The sequence below is a fragment of the Sceloporus occidentalis genome, unplaced genomic scaffold (genome assembly GCF_023333645.1).
Source record: "Sceloporus occidentalis isolate IW3139 unplaced genomic scaffold, rSceOcc1.0.p SCAF_9, whole genome shotgun sequence".
NCBI lineage: Eukaryota > Metazoa > Chordata > Lepidosauria > Squamata > Phrynosomatidae > Sceloporus > Sceloporus occidentalis.
Window position 1 is genome coordinate 31,435,365 of NW_028316989.1, and position 17,668 is coordinate 31,453,032.

The window sequence follows — 17,668 nt, forward strand, 5'->3', positions numbered from 1 at the left end:
AGCTTTCTGACGGAGAAGGCTCAGTGTCACACAAAACTACAGTTCCCAGAATTCGCTAGCAGTGCATGTTGGACCAATCTCTGCTATTTTGCAGGTAAAAGTGGGACACATGTGGCCAAGCAGCATCAGAGGATGGTCCAGATGGCATATGCTATTAATGAGGAAGAACAGACAAGTTAAAAGAGACTGCAGCAGTTGCTTCTGCCTCAGCTTACTGGAAAATGCAAGGGTCTGTCTGCTCGAAGTTTATCACATGGGAGGAATCTCTCTTAATTTCGACTGAAAAGAAAGTGGGGTCAGAATGCATTCATGTGAATTCACTAGTTCAGCGAATCTACATGAATTCGAATTGTGTTCGAACTTACTTCCCATTGCCCGAAATTGTGTGTGGTTGTCTATCACGCAATAACATGAAACCCCATGACTGCATTCGGATTGCTATTGGATTATACTTCCAATTTCCCTTGTCTGATAAACTCACTCCTCTCCTCTCTCTCCTGCTAAGTTAATTGAATGCAAATGAATTTTGCAGTTTGAACTTAGTTTGTAGAAATTGAAGTATGCAGGACAGGTGGAGGGTATGCAAGGACTAAATCCCTGAAGGGTATGCAAGCATTGCTTCTATGTAGGATTCTGCTCTTGGCCCAGCCAACATCAGTGCAAATGAGCTCTGCAATGCTTCAAATTCACTCCTTCGCCACCAGAGATTTCCTCTAGTTGGGTTGCCTTCAAAGCATCCTTCAGAGGAAAACAACTCAAAAAGAAGGACATCGGGAAACAATGAGGGATTGTTTTGCTCCAAATCTTTCTGTCCATCCATCCATTCTAAAAGTTGCCTGAGACATCTGGGAAGACGAACATCCATACAGTCTGCACCAGGCGCTCTTCTAATAGCTCACAGAGATGAAAAACAAAATGTAAATTCAACAAGTGAATATTCATAAGGCCAAACTTCACAAGCGTCCTTTATATTTAGAACTGTATACTCCAGGGTACCCTTCTGAAAAAAACAGTGATTTTTATTTTAAAAAAGAAAGGAAACATTTCTTTGACTGATATTAGCAAAGAAACCACTATAGGACAGGGTTTTGAGGGAGGGCGCCCAAGCCAGGGATATTTTCTCGATGATGCGGGGATCCTTTACGCATTAATAGGTCACAAGGGATTCCTTCCTCCAACTGTTTTCCAAGCCAAATGCGAAGCAAATGAAGTAGCATATTAAATGCCAGACCATTATGACATTAGATTCAGCTGTATTTTGCTTAGTGGGAGATTACTACAGTGTAAAGGCATGATTGAAAATATATTTCCATTATTGCAGGTATGACTAATGTGCACATAAATCCAATCACATTTACACTGCAACATGGGTTTTGCAGTGTTTGCTAATGTCAAGCTGAATGTGGCCTAGGCACACATGTAAAGCATGTTATTGTTGTTGTTGTGTGCCTTCAAGTCATTTGTGATTTATAGCTACCCTAAGGTGAACCTATTATGGGTTTTTCCTGGGACATTTCTTCAGAGGGGTTTGCCATTGCCGTCCTCTGAGGCTGAGAGAGTGTGACATGCCCTATGGCCAGCTGGTAGGTTTTCATGATTCAAACCCTGGTCTCCAGAGTCATAGCCCAATGGGCAAACCACTGCACCACACTGGCTTTCATGTAAAGGATACATTTGTTTAACTATCACCAATTTTTAAAATTATCTTTTTGGAAAAGGTGTGTCCTACACAAATATCTGAGACCCAGCATGGCACAGTGGTTTGAGCATTGGACTATGACTCCACCAAGGATCACATCATCCCACAAAAATAACATTAGAAATAACAGATAGGCTACCACCACACAGCAGATTTAATACAGTTTGGCACCACCTCAACTGTCATGGCTCCATTCTGCAAAATCCAAGAACTTGCAGTTTGTTGTGGCACCAGAGCTCTCTGACCGATAAGGCTAAATACCCCACAAAACTACAGATCCTAGAATTCCATAGCACGGAGCCATGGCAGTTAAAGCAAGATCAAACTGCATTAATTCTGCAGTGCAGATGCAGCCCACAACAAAACATTGCAGCAAGACAGATGAAGAGAGGGAGAAAGTTAGTATATCTGCAACACTGCGAAGGTCAGAAAGCCGTAATTTAATAAGGCCATGATGCACAAAATTGTAATAGCCAGAATCCCGACGCTATGAATCAAACTCCAACCCAAGATCTCCGGCTCATTTTTCAATAGTCTATCAGCGTACATGTGTCTACACATGCATATATATATATATATATATATATATATATATATATAGGCTCTTCCACCACCTTTTCCTTTCGCCAACTGTAAAATTACTGCATCAGTCCCAGAGAATAAATCGAATTAACACTCCATTAAATACACCTGGCTTTTCATGCAAAGAAGGCTGGAGGGGCAAGGGAGGGAACACAGGACTTGCTAAAATCCAACTGCCCATGTCTATATGGGCCCCTTGGCAATATCCAGATATATCGATCTGCACAGCTGGTTTAAGGGGAAAGAAAGAAAGAAGGAGAAAACCCTGGCAGTTGTGCAGATTGCACGTTTTGCCGTCAAGATTTCCTACACAAACACACACACACACACAGAGAGAAGTTTGGGCTGTTGGGGGGTTTTCTTTTTTAAAAGAATAAGCAGATGTGGGATGAGGGTGGAAGAAATGCATTGTATTTGAAATATGTTTCAACAGTAGAAGGATTTCTGCTGCCTACACACCTTTTGCCAGCATGCCACAAGGCCCCTGAGGGACTTTGGGAGGAATGTCTAAGTTATTTATTGCCTTTCCTTTTTATCAGTAAACTTATTTTCCTATTTCCCACACAAATAAAGATCTCAGTTTACAGCTAAGGTTTCTTGACCTTGCTGGGACTTCAACCTTGCGCCAAAATTGGTCCCAGAGAGAAAAGGGTGCTGCAGTAGGGAAAATGGGTTGTTGCTGGTTATCGTTCGGTTTATTGTTGGTTTTTGCTATCTTATTCCTTCATTTGTTTGTTCATTTCAGAGAGAACTCCATGGTAGGGTCGTCTTAGGGTCCCCAAAAGTTGGGAACAACTTGAAGGCACACAACAACAACAATAAATTTAAGATGCGATTTTCATTCCCTGGTGTTTTGGTTTGGACGCAGCACGGTCTCCAGGGCCTACGTTTCCCGGCTGTTAGTTTGCTTATAGCCATATTTTTTAGACCTATTCTGAGCAAAACAACAACAATTATAATAGGAATAGTGACAACAGAGCAAGACAGTACCAGCATCTGTCAGAAACGGACATTAAAATTAATGCAATGCATGCCACAATTTTGAAAAAACAAAAAACAAAATGATCCAATGGAATAAAAAATACCTTCGTATACCACAAGGATAATGTACCAAATGGAAATAGGATGCCCTCAGGATAATTCATTACCTCCAAAGGAAATTACTGGGTCAAATTATATGTTGTTTTAACAAAACCATGGATGGGCCAAGCCTCCATATCTACTGAGGCAGGTCCATAATAATATAGATTGTCCTTTTGTGTGTGTGCCTTTGCTTTCGACCCATGACAGCCTTAAGGCGATGCTATCACAGGGTTTTCTAGGCAAGATTTGTTTGGAGGAGGGTTTGGCTTTGCTGTCCTCTGAGGCTGAGAGTGTGTGACTTGCCTAAGGTGACCCAGTGGACTTCCATGGCTGAGTGGGATTTGAACCCTCAGCTCCCAGAGTCCTAGACCAATAGTCAAATCACTAAAGCTTACCTTTTTCTTCCTAAGCTAAACAACCTCAAAGTCTGCATTCATATACATATACATAAATATATCATCCAGTGTGACACCACTTTAACTGCCATGATTCAAAGCTATGAAATTCTGGGAACTGTAGTTTTGTGAGACATTTAGCTTTCTCTGTTAAAGAGCTCTGGCGCCACAATAAACTACAAATCTCAGGATTCCACAGCACTGAGCCATGGCAGAGAAAGCGGGGTCAAACTGGATTATTTCTGCAGTGCGGATGCAGCCAATAGTTGCAACCTCTCTTTGCAGGACAGTTGTTCAAGTCCCTTGATGATTTTGGTGGCTCTATTTTTGCACTTTCCAGTTCTAGCATATCCTCTCTCCCTCATTTCTATGCATATAGATTTATATATCCTTCAGATTGTTACTCGTGTCAAAGAGCGGAAGATAGGAAGTAAGATTCCTTTTTCTTCAAAACTTTTGAGATATATTGCACAGAAAGACCAACCCAGTTCGGGGAATTTGGCGCCCGATGAAACTTGGATGAAAAGGAAGGGTCACCGCTGCTGGTGAGTGAGATTTTTCTACCTCCAATTTCCGACCCTGCAAAGCTCTCACACCACATCCTTAAATTGCTTTTTGAACACAGAAGAGCTGGAAGGAAATGATTTCAAGAAAGGAAACTCCAGGGAAAACGCTGGGTACTCCTCGCCTTCTCCTCAGCCTTAAAAAAAATCAACGTTGCTGCAATGGTACTAGAGGTTCAAATTATACTAGCTGGTTGAGGAGCAATATTTCCTTCCTTCAGTGTAGCAGCAAAATCACAGTAATTTCTCTGGCACTTTACTAGACCCAAATTACCCATGAAATTTCAGCCTAATTTCCATTACTAGTTCCACCTGGACTGGACCCATTGAATCAATGGGATTCACCCAGATTTAGCTTTCAAGGGGTCTGCTCCAGTTGAGTGTAACAACTGGATTTAGGACCTTCTCTTTTTATCCTTGCAGCCAAGGATGGGAATCATACCATGCTCCAGATATTGGATTGCACATCCCAGCAGTCATCACCATTGGCTATGCTGGCTGAGATTGCTACAGCTTGCACTCCAGCATCTTGCAAGGAGGTCTTGTTTTCAAGGGTGTGAGGAACATTAGACAGAAAAAATAGTTTATAGGGCCTCATTCCCACTACCAGTTGCAATTCAGCTTGAACCGGTTCAAACAATCCTGGTTCCCACTTAAACAAAATCACTGAAGAGATTCCGAGAGGGGGCCATGCACTGGACCCATTTAACCCGTGTCTTTTTGATACTGATTTTTTTCCGCATCTTTTCAACCAAATCGATTCAGCGCAAGTGTGAACCACAAGTGGATAGGAATCGATTTAAATTTGTCCTTCAGCTGGCTGGAACCAAATCATTTTGAATCGGTTCATTTGTGAATGTGAACCACAAGTGGGTTATTTTGATGCCAGAACCTGCGATCAGGACAAATGTAGTGGGAACTATGCTCCGATGTCGAATCGACCTATCGATTTGGATCACACACCGATTTATTTGTAAGTGGGAATGACCGCTAGGTTTGAAACTGTGATGTTCCACTTAAAGATAAATGGTTTATTCCTGAGTAAATGCAGCCAGCGTGGTGTAGGGGTTTGGATGTTGAACTATGAGGCGGAAGAGCAGGGTTCGAATCCTGGATCAGCCATGTAAACCCACTGGGGTGATGCTGCACAAGTCACACTCTCTCATCCTCAGAGGATGGCAATGGCAAACTCTCTCTGAAGAAACCTGCCAAGAAAACCCCACAATAGGGTCGCTTTAGGATTGCCATAAGTCAGAAATGACTTGAAGGCACACCATCACCACCACAACAAATTTTCCTTATAATGTATGCTTTATTTTATAGGCGCACTGAAGCATAATGTTATTAAAAGAAGGAAAGCATTACAGACTGATAAAGATACCATGAAATGATTTTAAAGACCCTGAAAATAACCATCTCCAGATTTTAGAGCCTCCATGAGGATATGGACTTATATTCTGAATTCTCCAAGTTTTAAGACTTCAATGGTTTGAGCATACAACTATGACTCTAGAAACCAGGGTTCGATTCCCAGATCAGCTATGAAACCCACAAGTGACCTTTGGCAAGTCACACTCTCTCAGCCTCAGAGGAAGGCAATGGCAAACCTTCTTTGAACAAATCTTGCCAAGAAACCCCCATGATAGGGTTGACTTAGGGTCAACATAAATCGGAAATGACTTGAAGGCACACAACATCAACAAGGACTCAAAAAGGAATGGGCTCATATTTTGCATTTACATTTGTTGTATACTTTTGATGGACTGTGATTGTTTCTTTGATGATAAAGTTAAGCTTAAGAGATGTTATACCTTGCACTGTAATTCCTTTTGAATCACCCTCATATTACCATTTTCTTGCACAGAATAATGGAAAATATTGTCCAAGTGAATATTGTCTAAGTGAATGTTATCTAAGTGAAAATTGCCTAAGTCTTTTGTTCCTTCCTTCTCACATTTTCAGAAATTGCAAAGCCGAGAATGGCCATCAGAGAGCGCTGCCTCTCTCTGCAGGGACTGCCTTTCCAAGGTTTCAGAGACATCTGGAAGTATGCGCCGATCACATTGTTGTGAAATCCTTTGGATCCGAGACCCAGCAGCCTGAATCTTGTTTTTGCCTTTGCAATATTTCCCTCTCCCTTAAAAGCACTCTGAGAATGTATGGAATTTACAGGCCTCGACCCAGATATATACACACTTGGCACAAACAAGCCGCCAGCTGAAAAATACTCCCTGGTATCAACAAAGAAAAGGGAACTTCGGGAGACACCTCCTGCTTGAAATCTTGCCTGCATTTTCTTTGGAAAAGAAGATGGAAGGAGAAGGAGCAGGCCACGGGTTTTTTTAATTATGAATAAGAACATCGATAATAATATTCCAAGTGGACCAACAAACTCACAATGCAGAGACTCCTTGAAAAATTCAATATTCCCTACCTAACAAAGGAGCAGTTAGCTTCACACAAGGCAGGGACATCTGGATCTCAAGAGAAGTTACTTTTTCTGTTGCTAATGAGAGCTGAGATTTTATTACCTGTCTTTTATTGATCTTTGTCTCTAGTCCCCACTTGGCCATTAATGGGAATGGATGGCCTATGCCTGTATTGAAATCCCTCAATACCATCTGGCAACATCTCAGACAAAATGTAGGTCTGTGATTCATCGTCACTATTTTTTTCCTGGATGATTTTTAACATCTTTGCCTGATGAAGAAGCCAGTGAAGCTCTGAAGCTTGCATCATGTATTTGAGTTGGCAGAAGGAGATGATTTATTCTGAAATGGGAATCGGAAATCATCCAGCCCTGGACAGATGGTGAGAAGTCTATGGACAGCACATTGTTGTTTCTCAAGTAGCCTCCTTTCAAATCCAGCATTGTTTCTCTGCCAAATAGGCAAATAAATCAACTACGTGGCCCTTCAAAAAACTGTACCTGTATCCCATAAGGACACAATCAAGGAGAAAAACTGATTATAAATTTAAAGAAATGATTAATAACAGGTATCTTTTCACGAATCGTGAATCAGACATTTCAGATCCTGCCTTCTTCAGTCTTGTCAGTTAAATGCACGTATTCATTCATGCAGATATATCATCAGTTTCCGGTGCTTTTTTCCCCCTTTTCTTTTCTTTTTGCTTTCTTTCCAAAGAATGTGACCCTGTCAAACACTCTGCCTGGCACTTCCTACTCCGTGTGGAAGCGAAGAGGGTGCGATAACGCGTCTCTTACTTCCTCGACAAAGTGCCACGGTGTGATTTTAATCTTCCTGGAACAGTCTCAGTGGCAGTCACAACCTTCTCCTGGTGTTGCTCTCTCTCTTTCATTCAGGCAGAGCTGAAAAAAATGACAGGGTTTTGCACTACTGCTCCCAGAATTCCCCAGGCGGCATGTCCAAATTCTGGGACCGGTAGTTTGTGGCAGCACCAGAGCTTATCTGACAGATAAGGAGGAGGACAGATGATGATGATGATGATGATGATGATGATGATATCTTACAAAACTAAAGATCCCAGAAATTCCACAGCACTGAGACACGGCAGTTAAAGTGGTGTCAACCTGGATTATCTCTGGAGTGTGGATGCAGCCCAAGTGTCAGATTTTGTCCCTGAAATTATAGGACCTAAAATGCTCTTCTTGGCCTGACAGCACTAAGTAAGTGCTGTGTGTCTCTCTGTGTGTAAAAGACAAACACACACACAGAGAGATTGCATATGGATCACACACTTGTGCTGAAAACCAGCTCCCCCCCCCCCACATTCCCTGGAAAAATGGTGCAAAGGCCCAGCAGGGTAGACATGACTGCTGACCGCCCTTGTATTTTGGATGCACTTCCTTTGCTGCCTCCCCCAATAAGAAATGGGAAGGATCCACACTCTTTCCTCCAGGGAACAAAAAGAGGCAGAGAGTTCATGTATCACATGCAATGCTCAACTTCCTGCGCCTGGAACGGCAGAGCCAACGCAGCAGCTAAAGTACCTTTGAGAAAAGGCGGAGGGAGGGAGCAAGCATTGGAAAAGCAATCCCTGAAGCTCTAGCCAGGGATTTTCTTGCACATTTCCTGGCTGAGACATTAATAATGTCAAATAAATGGAAAGTTGGGAATGCTCTTCTCTGGCTGCCAAGACCAGTAGTGACACTGGTATCCTTGGCCAACTCTTAAGCTAATGCAGAGCTTGGAAATACAGTGGTTCTTCCACATTCACTGGGGTTAGGGGCAGAGGGTCACCGTAAAAGTGGGGAAACTGCAAATTAAAAAAAATACGACTTTTTAAACCTGAGAGATCACCTTTCTAGGTCCTCCAATGCAACTCTATGGTCAACATCTGCCAAAGGTTGACCATAAAATCATGCTGGAGGACCAACAAATGCCCAGAGAAGTGTTTTCTCTAGTAATCTCCAGTGCAACTCTATGGTCAATTTCCGGCAGAATTTCTCTGAAGGACCTAGGGATTCCTAGAGAGAACATGTTCACCAAATCCGCAAATTATCAAAACCGCTAAATTAAAGCCACAAATGTGGAGAGTCAACAGTAGTTACCTTTTGGGACTGCAGCTCCCAGAATGGCATACCAGCCCAATGTTTCACAAATGAAAACTGGACCCATGTGGCCATGCAACACCAGAGTGTGGTCAAGATGGGAAACATGATTTCGGAGGAAGAATATACAAACTAGGATTGGATACAGCAGTTTGCTTTTTTCCTGAGCCTACTGGGAAAGGCAAAATTCTGGTGCCTCCTTTCTTATCGACCTACTGAGTTGAATGCAAACTACTCTTGTACTTTGGACTCAGTATGCAGCAATGGGAGTAAATGAAAGCCAGATATTCCTCCTTCCATCCTGAAGATCGGAAAAGACAGACCAGAGCCTGAGATTTGGGAATCCTAGTTGCCTCTGTTGCCAAATAAGCTTTCCATATCCCATTGACAGAAAAGTGGCTCCACCAGACAAAACCTTGTTCGGGACACCCTAAAACTTGAACATGCCCCTGAAGTCCAATGCTGCAATTCCCTGAGCTAAGAAAAATATTCTTATCTGATCCAAGGTAGCTTTCAGTGTTGAACACGAACCACTAGCTCTCTCCCCAGCCGCCGGTTATCCAGCTTTCTTCATCCTCTCCAACATTAAGGCTAACAGCATCCCATGAGCTGCTTAGCCAGCACTGCTTAGGAGTGATCAGATAGCAATAACAGTGGAGTCAAGAAGAAAGCTTTAAGATCAGTCCAGATGTTGAGGGTATTTGAGACCATACTGAAACTAGGGCAGGCAAGAAACTTGCATATGCAGTAGGAGTTTCACACCCCTGGATACTTGGGATGAACATATGTTGTTGTTGTTGTTGTTGTTGTTGTTGTTGTTGTTGTTGTGTGCCCCCAAGTAATTTCAAACTTATGGCAACTTTAAGACCAACCTATGACAGGGTTTTCTGGGGCTGAAAGTATGTGATTTGCCCAAGGTCTCCCAATGGATTTCAATGGCCAAATAGGGAACTGAACCCTGGTCTTCAGTCATCCTCCAACACTCAAACTATTAGGTAGACCATGCTGGCTCTAGATGAGCATAACTGAAACTCAAAGGAACATAGTCCAAAAAACCCACAAAAAGCTATCATGACTAACTTAAGTTCCAGGGATTTCAATGGGTCTACTCTAAGCATGCAGATTTGCATCCAAACCATGAGAAAGAAAGAAATAATCCTGAATAAAGAGCATCCTGACATCCTGGATGTACTTTCCAACCACAGCTCTGTTCAGCTCAGTGTTTTTAAAGCCTATCTGTAGCACTCCTGGAAATAGCAGAGCACAACATGTCTAAATTGTTTGGAAACAAGCAACAATGGGATCCAAGTTTCTCTTGAGAATGCCACACCTCCTCCTTGGCGAGATTTAGAAAAAGCTGTCTCACAGTGCTGAACAATGCCAGAGATAAGCTGGCGGACAGTCAACAGGGCGTAGGTGTGCTGAACTCAGCAAGAGGACAAGCTGCTTGTCGCTGGAGAATGGAGTCGGCATCATCATCTGGCTCCTGGCAAGAAGGGAGGGGACCGTTTCCTAAAAGCAAAATCCTGCTGAAGTTGCAAGGTTCACGTGGGCTCAGGAAAGAAATCGCCCAACATCTGCGTTGGCTGATGCCCATCAGGGCTGGTAGGATGAAAGGTGAGAAAATCATAAGGTGGGTCACATACACTGGTTTGCAAGGTCTAGGTCATGGATGGGAATAATGTGGCCCTCCAGGTGTGGCACTACGTGTGTGTGCCACGAGTCCTAGATTGGCACAGCCAAGAATTCTGGGAAGCTGCATATGTTTGGAGAACTGTTACTACTTCATATCCAAGTACTAACCAGGGCTAGTCCTGCTTTAGCTTCCAAGATCAGATGTGGTATAGTACCTTTAGAGTATGTTGTTGTGGGCCTTTGAGCCATTTCCAACTTATGGTGATCTTAAAGTGAACCTATCATGGAGTGTGTGACTCACCTCAGGTCACCTAGTGTGTTTTCATGGTCAAGTGGACAATCAAACCCTGGTCTCCAGAGTCATAGTCCAATGCTCAAACCCATACTGGCCCTACACATAAGCCATTACTTGCTCCCTAATATGCAAATAGTCACCATTAAGCCAATTGCATAAGAATCAGGGAAAGTTTCATTGCCATCTAATCTGTAGGTGGTTTTTCCAGATGTACGTGTCACGATGTGATGTGGCCCTCACAAGACGAGTAAACACACGATGAATTCACCATCTTAAGCGCACTCTGTGCCAAGTCAACCTGACTCCCATCAAGAGACAAGATGCTAATGTGAATATTAAAAGGCCTTTCATGTCAACGTCGCCCCCTCCCTCCCCGCCTTTGTTTTTGTTTGCTTTGGAAATATGATAGTCCGTATTAATTACAAACGTCTGCCTTTCCGCTTTGAGAAACTCTGCCAGAATCTTTTTTTTTTAATTCTTTTAAAAGGAAAAAATGTGGCTCCAACAGACTTTTGCCGTTCTACAGCATTTTTAAACTTGTTATTTTTAAATCTGCTATGACATTATCCCCCAAAGCATGTGGGAAAAACCGTTTGCAGAGACAAGAACAATTCCTGGCATTTAGGAGAGGAATAGTTCACACGTTGGCCTCATTTTCACCAAACGTGCACCTTTGCTCCCGTCAAAGAATTTGCACACTTAGTGACCTGGCCACATTACGTGCGGACCTATGCATCCTTACCCTCTTTCTATTACAAATTTCTCTCTTACCACATACCATTTTAGGGTTAGGCAATATTACACTCTAGGTGCGACCAGAACCCTTCCCAGTCAAGTTCAAATACAGTTCTAACCCAAGAGAGTTAAGGAGAAATATGCAGAAGAATGTACATAGTACAGTTGGGAGATATTCAGTATTGTTCAAAAATAGCACTTGGGAGTGGAAGCATGGCTTGACCTCAATGCTGGAGTGGGCAAATTGTGGTGCTGGGGCTACAAGTGGCCTCTCTAAGGATGTTTTAGCAGCCCTCAACACTTCCAGAATCCTCAAACATCCTTTTTGCTGGCCAAAAAAGGGAGAATTTGCACTTTTGCACACACAAATTCGCTTGCCAGATAGTTGAAGATATTTTTGAGACAACAGTCACACCTCAGTTTTCATGGTCTTGAGATCTGTGGTTTTGATTATTCGCAGAGGGGTGACCTCCATTAAAGTTAATGATGCATGCGCCTGTGACACATGCACATGGATGCATGCAGGAGCATGCGGCCATTCAAAGGTATGAGGCTTGAATATATCCTAATTTCAAATTCATGGTGTGTGTGTGTCCAGAAGGGACCTCTCACGAACTCAGAGGGAGGACTGTACGTGTCATCCATTCATAACATATATGACACAGGTAAATTCTAGACATAGCCTGCCATTGAACCACATGATACTCTGGAAGCTATAATGATGAACATTTTTGGATATTTCCTTTTGATATTACTGTCTGATTATACTGTGAATCATGGGATGTTGTTGAGAGGAGAATAACTTACTCATACCATGCAAACTCTTAATGTATTTTATTTTTAAAGGAAAGTGGATTTCTGATCTGCTCCTGGGAGCCTCCAGATTCATCAATTTACCATTAAAACAGATCAGAAGGCTTCCCTGTACTTTTAAAAACAAAAATACCACTTTTTACAAAACAGAAGTGGACTTCTAGCTACTTAGGATGGGGGTAAGGTGAACTCGCACAGCCTTGACACATAAAAGTGGCCTCTGGACCAGCCAAGGAAAGATCAAGGAAAGTTAACCATGGAAAGACTATGAATGCCATTATTGCATCCTAAACAGCTAAGAACCATGAATACATTATGAGATGGGTTTTATATGGGATGGGTATTATGATTTTATTGTGGTTTTAATATTTGTAATTTTATATTGGTTTTAGCTGATCTTTTAATTTTTTTAAAATTGCAATTTGTTTTTTAAATTGTTATTGTGAGCCGCCTTGGGTCTTTTCGGGGAGAAAGGTGGCATCAAAATTCAATAAATAAATAAATAAGTACATGTGGATTACAAGGTAAAAGCTTTCACTTTGTTGGAAGAGAGCAACCAGCTCTTCCCACTGTTCCTGGATGCCCAATTTATCCCCAGTTTGAGGTCCTGGTACTTGATGATCCAGGACACTCCAAAACATGGTGAAGGATGTCAAAATCTCCATGAGTTTGAAAGGACAACTGACCACCTTTCAGCAGAAGAACTAACGGGGCAGAAGCAGAGCTTGGGAATTTGACTTTTTGGCCAGTATCCTGGGATCTGTGCCGCAAAAAGAAAGTACTGTATATACTTGACTATAAGTTGACCTCGTCGAGAGCAGACTTTGGGACCAAAATTATGGATTTTGATATGACTCCTGGATAAGTCGGGTGTAAAACTTAGGGACATGTAATGAAGGATGTAAAGGGCGAAGCAAAGGAAAACAATGCAGACAAACTTACAAAATTCCAGCAGGCATAACTACAGTGGAGCCTTGCCTTATGCGGGGATCCGTTCCGGGATCCCCCCCCCCGGCGTAAGGCAAATGCTGCGTAAGCTCAAATGCGCCAGTCAGTGAATAGCAGTGCAGCTTCCGCATAAACCATATGGAGCGGGTGCACTGTATTTGTGTTCATCCTAAAGGCTGGATGGATGAGAGAGTACAAGGGGGTCAGTACTTCCAGGGAAGATTAAACTCTTGTTTTTCACCAGGGGATTGTGTGTGTGTGTGTGTGTGTGTGTGTGTGTGTGTGTGTGTGGTTTAAAGTACAGTAGTTCAGTAGTTACATTGACCTGTGGGTAAGTCAACCCAGGTTTTTTGGGTCAAGTTTTTTAACCTAAATTTCTAGACTTATACATGAGTGTACACAGTAACTTTCCCAAACTCCACTAAATGAGCCTTTACATTCTAGCTGAGTCCAGAAAGAGTCCAGATTCCAGAGGAAGCAGCTCATCGAAGGACTAAGAGAGATGGAATGCCACCACCGCAGGGAAACCCACATACATTACTAACAGGAAACTGGAAGAGGAAGAAGCTTTGACCCTTTTGTGGGCTTAAACTCCAAAATGATTAAACTGGCAGCCAATACAGCAGCTGCCTAACAAAGCGGAAGGGAAGAGAGAGAGAAAAAACCTTGCAGGGATATTTTTATCCCTCGCGTTTTGCTTCTCTTCATCAGGACCGTGTCAACGGTCACCATCTGCTACGTGGTGGAAGCAAAGCTGCAACGCTGCTCAAACGGGAAACCAGACCCCTGCACTTTGGGTGGAGGCAGTGCCCCAGTGCCACGTGTGCAGCTGTTTCCCTGGGACACATTTTGGAAAAGGAAAAGCATATTGGGAGGGCCAAATCTGCAAAACAAAGGCACCAGGTTCAAGAAGCCATTTGACCGTCTAAACAAGAAGCCAACTAAATGTGAATTATTTAGCATAAAGTGTACTTTGGCTTCTGGTAAGGTTTGTCATATTTGACATGTCATTGCATTACAATGTATTGACCTTTTCTTAGCTGTAGACTACTGCCCTTCCGAAGATGCTATTTTCATGGGAGAGATGCTCACATTAGACCAAAGGCAAAGCACATGTGGCCATGTTGGACTATAACTCCCATCATCCCTTGCCACCATAGGCAACAGTGAGCTGCAGGCTAACAACTCTGGAGGGCCACACATTTTTCATCCCTGTTCTAGATGCAGGAAGAATGTCACATTGCCTGCAATTGAGCATGGTGCTTTAAATACACTCAAGAACACACTGAGCGCTCAAGTTGGCAAAACACGACAGACTACTTGGAGTGCCTAGGAAGAGAGCACACAGTGATCAATGTGAACTTGACAGCATTTTTCAAGAGCAGAAAACAACTTTGTTAAATTTCACTCATTAAAATGCAGTTGAAATTGAAATCAGAACAGATTCAGGAGCATTAGGCAGATTTAATGAAGCAAGGAAAGTTAGGAAAGCACATTGACTCTGTTTAAAAATATTTGCACAGAAAACCTGGTATTCTGTTAGAAAGCATGGTATCCCAGGCCATCTCATCCAACCTCCTGCCATGCAGGAATGTACAGCTAGTTGTTATTTTGTGTGCCTTCAAGTGGTTTCCGACATATGGTCGGAAATCCTATAGTGGGGTTTTCTTGGCAAGAGATTTTCCAAGGTGTTTGCTTTTGGCTTCCTCTGAGACTGAGTGTGACTTGCTCAAGCTCACCTGGTGGATTTCTATGACTGAATGGGGATTCGAACCCCAGCCTCCAGAGTCCTAGTCCAACACTCAAACCACTACACCATGCTGCCTTCCCATACACACTCCTGAAAGATGACCTTTCAACATCTGTTTAAAGACACTGAAAGGAGAATCTATCACCTGTTGAGGTAGTCTATCCCACGGTAGAACAACTCCTACCAACAAAATGCTCTTTGTATATGTAAAATCGAAGGCTTTCATGGCCAGCATCCAGTTTTTTTGTGGGTTTTTCGGGCTATGTGGCCATGTTCTAGAAGAGTTTATTGACGTTTCGCCAGCATCTGTGGCTGGCATCTTCAGAGAAAGATGCCAGCCACTTTGTATAGTTTGTAAAGCTCTTTGTATAGTTTACATGGGATCTTTTTTTATCATTTGAATCCACTTCTTTGCATCCTTGCCTCTGAAACAGCAAAAAATGAGCTTGCTCCACCTTCTACATGACATTCCCATCATATTTAAAAATGATTATCATGTCACTTCTCAATCTTGCCTTCTCCAGTCTAAACATACCCAGCACCTTAAGCTGCTCCTCATATACTGGTTTCCAGATTTTTTACCATTTAGTTATCCTCCTCTGGAGACATTCCAGTTTGTTAACATCCTTTCTGAACTATGGTACCTAGGAACTGGAATTGGATACAGTATTCCAGGTAAGGTCTTGCCAGATCAGATATTATTTTCTTGGACACCTGTAAAGCTGTTGACCACCATCTGGCATCTGCAATGCTTGAAGTTTGTGCCAGTCTTACAAAAGGTAACTGTACATCTCAAGTCAACCCATGTGTGGCTGGGCCTCATTTATACCTGCATTAGGAATAGTGAAAGCTGCCATATCCTGACCTCAGACTGTATCTCCGGTGTGCTACCAACCATATGTTGTTGAATTGCAACTTCAAAGAGCTCTGGCCACCACAGTCAATAGAGAGCTGCAGTTCAACAGCACCCATACAATTCAAAACTTCAGTTTACTTGGAGAAAGCTCTAGGCTCAAGTTTCTGCCATCTTCAGTTGAAAGTATGTCACTGGGAAAGACTTTAGTCTGAAGCCTTGGAGAGCTGTCATTAGACACTTGAGTATATCATAATGTGGGTGAGATGGACAATGTATGTCATAAGGAAAATATGGCTCCCTAAGATCTATAGATCCACTAGTTGTTGGAGTAGACAATACTGGGCTTGACATACCAATAGTATGATTCAGTGTAAGATACCTTCACAACATATGATAGTACCATACCGTTTGCTATATATAATGCCCTGTGGAATAAGAGAGAAACAATGCTGAGAGGGAAAACCAGAACTGATGGTTCTCCATAGCTGCATTTTTTAAAAAAGTAGTAGAACAGACCACACATGTCCTTGCAATCTTGTCTAGCACTTGAGATGTGTTCTATTTTCACACTCTACAAATCAAAGGCAAACCTGTTCAGTTAATATAGACACCATATGCACCCTCCTGATTTTATGCATGCTCTATATGGCTACAAAACTCAATATAGGATCCCTATATTGCTTGCTTTCATTATGCTAGAGTGCTGTTAAAATCCATAATAATAGAGCAAGACATGCAGGCATTTGAAATTCCCTTCATGTAGTATTTGAATTTTACTGTAATTCTTGACTTTCTTCTGTTTAATCTTTTGAACTGCTTAGAGAATGGCATTTTATAAAGCAGCAAACCAACAAACAAAACTTTTTACAAAGTTTATTTCTTGGGTACAGTCACATATTATCAGAAGGAGGGAGTAAATGTAACCACCCCTGCCCATTTCCTGTTGCTTAAGAAAAAGGAAAGATTTGAACATAAGACTACTGTACACAATAAACTAAGTAACTAACTACAGAAAAGAAGGTTTTATTCAACATGTAGGTTTTGTATTTTCAGTGCTGTGAGAAAAGGTTGGCCCCTACCTTCTCCCCTGCATTATCACCAACTTCAACAGATGGAAGCACAGGTGAATTGATGTAAGATACAACTTACACACAACGGGAAACACAGAGGGAATCCCTCTTCTTTGGAGCACAAGCAACAAAAACATTTCAGAGCTCTGCATTACCACGACAAAAATACAACTTTGACATAAGAGAGAGAAGGACATGTTTTTGTGGCATCGTTTAGTCCAGAGCGTGCCCACGATCAGAAGACCAATGAAAGAAAATGGTAGGCTGTGCAGTGGAAACTTGCTCGAAATTTTGATAGAGGATAGTGCCATCTCTTGGGTTGCTCTTCAATCCGCACAGAAGAATCACATGCATTAATGGGTTCATCCAGTAACAAGGCAAAGTCTCATCACGTCCCTTGACTTTTCTCCAGAACAGCTCTCATTCCTCACTTGCTTTATCCTTTGAAGAAAAACATCCAAGAGACTGCAGATAAAACAGAAGGAGAAGGGAGGTTTAGAAGAAGTTTGTATCTGTCAGGATGACACAGGATTTTGTCAAAAGATCTTTGAAGGATTAGCCTGAACTGTGGTAAAATACACTGACACAGTGGGTTCAGAATGCAACCATTTATGTGCTGGGAGAGATCAGCTGTAAACATGTAACTCCTGCAATGAATATCATCATTGGCAGCATTTGTTTCCATTCCCAATTCAAAGAACTTATCTTTT

The 17,668-nt window shown here is 42.2% G+C and overlaps 1 protein-coding gene across 6 annotated transcripts in view; it reads right to left on the bottom strand.

Moving 5' to 3' along the window:
• Positions 1-16,744: 16,744 nt before the first annotated feature.
• Positions 16,745-17,668, bottom strand: part of HMG20A (high mobility group 20A) — a 47,727-nt gene continuing 46,803 nt past the window's right edge. For all 6 annotated transcript variants that reach the window (XM_089538485.1, XM_089538481.1, XM_089538482.1 and 3 more), the window contains exon 11: positions 16,745-17,423. The gene's annotated coding sequence lies outside the window, so the exon portion shown is untranslated. The remainder of the gene's footprint in view (positions 17,424-17,668) is intronic.